The following is a 6,519-nucleotide window of genomic DNA, read 5'->3' as shown; positions in this document are numbered from 1 at the left end:
GATACCAGTTGTTAGGATCGCACAACAACGCACACGCTCGATCTAGATGAACACAAAGAATGGGATAGAGAAAAATTGCAAGGAGAACTCTGGCTAAAAGGATTTTTTCTTTATTGATGACTTCAGGTATGTACAACAAGAGAGAGTACAGAGAATAAAAAGTTCATCTCAAAGCTCTACCGGACGAGATATATATATAGTTCAATTTACTATATATAGCTTTACAAGATTTAACCATCTACTATATATAGCTATTTACTATATATAGCTTTACCCGATTTAACCATCTACTATATATAGCTATTTACCATATATAGCTTTACCGGATATAGTTTTACCAAATATAGCTTTACCGGATATAACCGTTGACCAAGCTATAAATAAGCATCAGGCTCCATAACCTAACAACACAGTGTGTATAAAACAGTAAAAAAGTGCTTAAAATCGAAACCCTAAACCGGGACGTTCGTAGCACGTTCTAAAAAACCAAGTAACTTTCCATGTTTTTCGAAACTTTTGTTCGGAATGATTAGGCATGATGATTTAGAATAGAATGTCGAAGAAACGGAGTGTATAAAACAGTAAAAGAGTGCTTAAAATCGAAACCTTAAATTGGAAACCCTAATTTCGGACGTTTGAAGCACGTTCTAAAAAAACCGAGTAACTGTCCATGTTTTTCAAAACTTTTGTTCGGAATGATTAGGCATGATGATTTAGAATAGAATGTCGAAGAAATGGAGTATCTAAAACAGTAAAAAAATGCTTAATATTGAAACCCTAAATTGGAAACTCTAATTTGGGACGTTTGAAGCACGTAAAAAAACCGAGTAGCTGTGCATGTTTTTGAAACTTTTGTGGGGGAATGATTAGGCATGATGATTTAGAATAGAATGTCGAACAAACTGAGTGTCTAAAAAAGTAAAAAAGTACTTAAACTCGAAACCCTAAAGTGGAAACCCTAATCTGGGACATTTGAAGCACATTCTAAAAAAACCTTGTAACTATCCATGTTTTTCGAAACTTTTGAGGGGAATGATTAGGCATGATGATTTAGAATAGAATGTCAAAGAAACGGAGTGTATAAAATAGTAAAAAAGTGCTTAAAATTGAATCCCTAAATTGGAAACCCCAATCCGTGACGTTTGAAGCACGTTCTAAAAAAATCGAGTAACTGTCCTCGTTTTTCGAAACTTTTGTGGCGAATGATTAGTGTTAAGGATATTTAGTAATAAATTATAGTTTACCATATATATTATATTTGATATTTTATTATAAGGCAAATATTAGATATTTGCCTTGTTACCATAGTTATCTTTCCATTTATTGTTATTTCCATTTATTACTATTTCCATATCCTTCTAATTTCCATATCCTTGTAATTTATTTGATTATAAATAAGATAACTTTCACACCATTTAGGTGTGGTGGATTAATCAAACATTCACAATTAGGCATGATGATTTAGAATAGAATGTCGAAGAAATGGAGGGTATAAATGTAAGACCCGACCCTCAATAGAAAGCTTAAAGTCTAATTTTACCTTTAAAGCCAAACTCTCGAGATTTTATTGAAGGTCTTAGAGACCAAAGTTCGAGGTGAGGAAAAAGAAAAAAATGAGTAGAAATAAAAGAAGAACTTAAGAAAAATATAAAAGAAAAATGATGGAAAATTATACCCTCCCTCCCCTTAAACACTCAGAATTGAGGTTAGTAGTAGATAATTAAGAAGAAAAAAAAGAAGAAAAAAAAAAAAGAAAAAGAAAAAAGGGAGATGAAGAAAGTTCTAGAGAGAGAGAGAGATAGAGGGAGGTAACCGCCGCTCCGGCCACGAGGAGTCCGGTTTCGGCCGAGCCTTCTTCACGAAATTTTAACAGAACAAAAGGAGAACATTCTTGACTCTCAAATCGTCCAAAACCGTCAAGGAACGAAGAAAATCCGTAGGTAAGTTCTTGAAGAGTTGTTTTCGAATTTTCTTCAGATTTGTTAGAAATATTGAGAGTTAGATTCCGAAATTTTAGTATGTTAATCTAGAAAAGATTACGGTCATAATTTGTGAAGGGAGCCTTGATTGATTGGGATCGAAAATAGGAGTTGCAGCTTTCGATCAATGATGTGAGTATTGATATCTCTTGTCAACTTTGGACTGAGTATATCACCACTGTGGTTAGAAATACATTACAAGAAAAAATACCAGATGAGTATGAGGTCTACAAATCTCTTGAAGGAATCATATTAATCAGAATCATATAGAAAGAAATACGAAAATGCAAAGAAAATAAAAAATAATCGGTTTTCTGGAAAATCATAGAGATGTGAGGAAAAAGACGAACGACGGAGGGACGCGTGTCAGGCAAAGAGAGGGCCGCGCGTCGCCGGACTGGTCGACACGTGTCTTGCGTGTATTGGAAGAGAAATTCAACGAAATACTTCACGTTGGGCAGGATTTAAACGCCGACAGCCGCTACTTGAGTTTGCGACCCGGTGACCTGCGCACAACCCGGATCACCGACCGGCTTCGTGTTGCCACGCATCAGCGTAAAAGAATTCGGATTTCCAGCATGTCCTTCCGGTTTCGAACCCACGACCTCGATCTCGGCTGACCATCCTGTGGGTGCCACGTGGCAATACCTCAACGCGTGTCTTCCTTCCCTCATGTGCGTCCGTACGCGCGCATGTAATACTTTCTCAGGCGCGTGTGAGCGCGTGCATGCGCGTGAGGTGCTGTTTTCTGCCGATTCGACCACTGTTTTCCTGAATTTCCTCCCAATTCCAACTCTAACCCTATTTTTATATTAAATAGGACTTAAATAGAGAAAACCAGTATTTGTAGACATGATATTGGTGTAGAAGCGCTAAATGAAGAACACGCGTCAATCAGGTAAGTCACCACACGGAACTTTAGGAAGAAATACTTGTAGGAGTCGCTTGGTTTTGCATTTATGCTAGTTTAATTACCTTAGGTGGTGGCTTTCCATGATTGAAGGTAAGTAATTTGATTGTTAAGAGTATGAATGTATTATGTGAAATATTATGAGAATCATCTGAGTGTTGCTATTAGGTTTTAAGCTTCCGCTTTACATGTATATGTTTAATTCATGCCGAAAGAAAAATGGAAACTTGTGAACTCTGCGCTCCGGGAGTTGATGGATGTTATCGTTCCGTTGAACATGTATGTTTACTTTGCATGAATTATGTATGATGATGCTGGATGATAGATGTGTGCATACTCAGTTAATTTCGATGACCCACATTTATGATAAAGTCTAGGGATTTTTTGTTAGAGCGTCGAGTCACTAAGCATAGACCTAACCTTCCCTTGGAGCATAAGAAACTACAATGGTAAACGTACTACCTCTAGAGTACCCTTAGGTTACTTGTGTGTGATTGGTGCTAATGTCTTCGTGTGTGTCACGACTCGATTTTTTAGGCTTCGAAAAACCGAATCGTGACTAAAAAGATGAAATCGAAAACAAACAAAAAAAAAATAAAAAGTGAAGTAAAAAGGTAAAAATACCATTTAATTAAAACAAAATAGAGAAAAGTTTTGTTTCAAATTAATAAAAAGAAATTAAAAATACAAAATTAAAATCAAATATTTCCAACGGGAAATACAATTATGAAGAAAAATACAAAAGACTCTAAAAGACCGACAAGGGACTAAAGCTCCGGAACGACCCCCTCTGTAACCGCACAACTCTCGAACGCTCCTCCACCTCGACCGACACCTGACAAAAAAAGTAGAAAGGAATGAGTATAAAAATTATACTCAGTAAACCACCTACTAGTAGTTTCTCTTCGCATTTTAATTTAACAGGTTCCCACGGTTTCTTAATTCGGTTCTAGGACATTTGATTCTAATCTTAGTCCCTTGGAGCTTGCCCCTTGGGTTGCACCGGTTCATCGTCCTTTCATTAAACGCCTAGAGGTTCCTTACGCCAAGCTAATATGGTCGGTATCTCTCTATGAGGTGCTACCTTTACATGACTATCTGGGACTACATGGTATCAAGCCTAGGGGTGTGCTGAATACCCCTACGCTCATATAGTCCCCCTATGGGGGGCGCGACCCAACCCGTTCCCATGCAGCTAATGGGCTGTACGATGTGGGGACACATTTCCCTTGCGAAAAGGCTAAGAGCAGTAAGGACTGATTAGAGACCCTTGGTCCTCCAACGAAGTTGTAGATACCATTTTCATGCTAGCAATCTATGAACACTCCGAGGTACCTTGTTACCGTGGTAAACCGCTAAGTTCCTAGTGGAAACTTAAGTTTGGCTAGAGCGACATATCGCTCCTAACAGTAATCCCCTATGCTTATCATGGAAATGGGCCCTAACAATTAAAAGAGTGTGCATGCAAATGTCTTCTAACATCATTATATATAATTCATGCAAACTAATCATACTGGCTCAACGGGGCGATGACCTCCATCAAGCACCCAGAGCACGAAGTTCGCGCTCAATGGGGCGAATTCACCCATCAGGCACCCGGAACACGGCATACACAATTCCAACATAAATTAAACGCATGCATACATACGGCGGAAGCTTAAAGCATACAGCAACACTCATGTAATTCACCCAATACAATCATATCAATTAATATGACTAATAATTTACATGGAGAGCTAATCTGAAGCAAAACCACTAGCATGCATGCAATCCAAGTGAATCCTACAAGTATTTCATCCTAAATACCGGGTGGTGACTTACCTGGTTGACGCGTGCCTTTTTGCTAGCGTTTATTTGTCCGTGAGGTGTCCAAAAATACTGATTTCTTTATATTAGGTCCCTATTCACGTAAAAACAGTATTAGAACTGGAACCATGACAAAAATCGGGCAATTAGAGAGCAACCGGGCCAAAACGGCCATTTCACGCGCCGACAGTGCACTCGCCACGCGCGTGGAAGTGCGCCAATCGTGGGACACGCGCGCTCCTGCCACGCGCGGCAGCTCCTGGGCAGACGCGGGTCGGCTGGTTCGGTTCGGCTCGGCTCGGCTTGCGTTTGCGGTTTGGCTTGGGTTGTTTTTTTTTCTTTTTTGTAAGCGACAAGTGTCGTCGCCTCGCTGGAGCTGTGTTGCTCCAGCCGATGGTCGACACGTGTCCAGCGCTTGTCACGCCGCCCACCGCCGCTCGCCGGCCGACTGTTTTTTTTTTCCTGTCTTCTGCAATCCGTAACACAGCGTCCACTTTCCGATTTTCATATCTTTTGATTCATAGTTCGGATCGATATGATTTCTTCGGCAAAGTTCTAGATCGTGTTACGCGCTATGTCCTAGTATTTTTTTTGTAATTTTTTGCTTGACTACTGGACGAGTTAAGAGCATTGGAAGTTCACTCACCGTTTTCGGACGATTCTCGGATCTCTGCCTTCAGGTTGAGATCTCGGCCAAACTTCTTCACAGATCATGTGTAGAGTTGTTCCTAGATGAATATATCAAGATTTCAGATCTTGATTTACAAAGGCAAACCGTAGATCTGAGAAAACGTTCACGATCCTTACCTTGCGGGTTTTTCGATTTCTTGATGAAAAATGGGACTCCGGCCACCCACATTCTCTTTTCCCTTCCAAGAAAGGCTGCTTGCATCATGATCTTCACCTTCTTGCATCATGATCTTCACTGGAATAGACTCCGACCGTAGTTTTTGGTGAGTCTTCCGGCGGTTCATCCTTTCTCCTTTCTCTAGGTTCTCTCTACCCCTTTCTCTCACTATTTCTCTTTTGCAGGACACTGGATAGGTTTCATTTGGACCCCTTTAGTGGTTGGAGGGGCAAACTTACATATTTTCCCTTGTCTCGACTTTTCCTATTTTTTTTTCTTTTTTCTTTTTCCATTTCTCTTTCTTCGGGTATTACAGTGGGAGACCAGGGGTTCTTGATCAGGACTCGATTGCTCTAAAGCCGTTTTAGCATGGGAAACGGGAAACCCACGTTGTAAGGAACCATTTAGCTGGATGGGAATGGGGAGGTAGCCCTCCCCGAACAAAGGGGGATTACCATGGGACTAGGGGGTTGCAGCTCACCTCCTAGGTAAGCCACCAGGTAGTCTCATAGCCATGCCGAAGTAGCTACTCACAGCGCACCAGTCAAACACAGGTTGGCATAAGGGAACTCTTAGTGTTTAAATGAAAGGACGAAGAACCAAAGAAGCCCAAGGGGCATGCCCCAAGGAGTTAAGACCTGGACTAGGTGTCCTAGAGCCAAAGAATAAGACCGTGGAAGTTTGTCAAAATTTGGATGTGATAAGAGCCTACAAGTAGGTGGCTTACTAAGTATGATTTTTATACTCATTCCTTTCTACTCTTTTTTTCAGGTACCGGTCGAGGTGGAGGAGCATTCGAGAACTGTGCGGTCATAGAGGGGGTCGTTCCGGAGCGTCAGTCCCTTGTCGGTCTTTTAGAGTTTTTGTATTTTTCTTCATAATTGTATTTCCTGTTTGAAATATTTGATTTGAATTTTATATTAATTTTGGTGTGGATGACTCCTTTTTCTTCTTTTAAATTTTATCAAATTTTCATC

Source organism: Cucurbita pepo, unplaced genomic scaffold, assembly GCF_002806865.2.
Source record: "Cucurbita pepo subsp. pepo cultivar mu-cu-16 unplaced genomic scaffold, ASM280686v2 Cp4.1_scaffold000165, whole genome shotgun sequence".
NCBI classification, from domain to species: Eukaryota; Viridiplantae; Streptophyta; class Magnoliopsida; order Cucurbitales; family Cucurbitaceae; genus Cucurbita; species Cucurbita pepo.
Note: the sequence above shows the minus strand (reverse complement) of the source record.